Below are 756 nucleotides of genomic sequence, written 5' to 3' on the forward strand. Positions count from 1 at the left end.
CTGATGGGCTTTTGGAATCACTTGATTATGAATCAGTTGATGCTTGCGAACCATGCCTCATGGGCAAGATGACTAAGACTCCGTTCTTCGGAACAATGGAGCGAGCAACAGATTTGTTGGAAATCATACATACTGATGTATGTGGTCCGATGAATATTGAGGCTCGCAGGTATCATTATTTTCTGATCTTCACAGATGATTTGAGCAGATATGAGTATATCTACTTGATGAAACACAAGTCTGAAACATTTGAAAAGTTCAAAGAATTTCAGAGTGAAGTGGAGAATCATCGTAACAAAAATAAAAGTTTCTACGATATGATCGCAGAAGTAAAATATTTGAGTTACGAGTTTGGCCTTCAGTTAAAACAATGTGAAATAGTTTCACTACTCACGCCACCTGGAACACCACAGTGTAATGGTGTGTCCGAACGTCGTAACCATACTTTATTAGATATGGTGCGATCTATGATGTCTCTTACCGATTTACCACTATCGTTTTGGGGTTATGCATTAGAGACAGCTACATTCACGTTAAATAGGGCACCATCTAAATCCGTTGAGACGACACCGTATGAACTATGGTTTGGCAAGAAACCTAAGCTGTCGTTTCTTAAAGTTTGAGGTTGCAATGCTTATGTGAAAAAGTTTCAACATAAGCTCAAACCCAAACTGATAAAGCTCTAACCCAAATCGGAGAAGTGTGTCTTCATAGGATACCCAAAAGACAAATGTTGGGTACACCTTCACAGATCCA

Source organism: Triticum urartu, chromosome 5, assembly GCF_003073215.2.
Source record: "Triticum urartu cultivar G1812 chromosome 5, Tu2.1, whole genome shotgun sequence".
NCBI classification, from domain to species: Eukaryota; Viridiplantae; Streptophyta; class Magnoliopsida; order Poales; family Poaceae; genus Triticum; species Triticum urartu.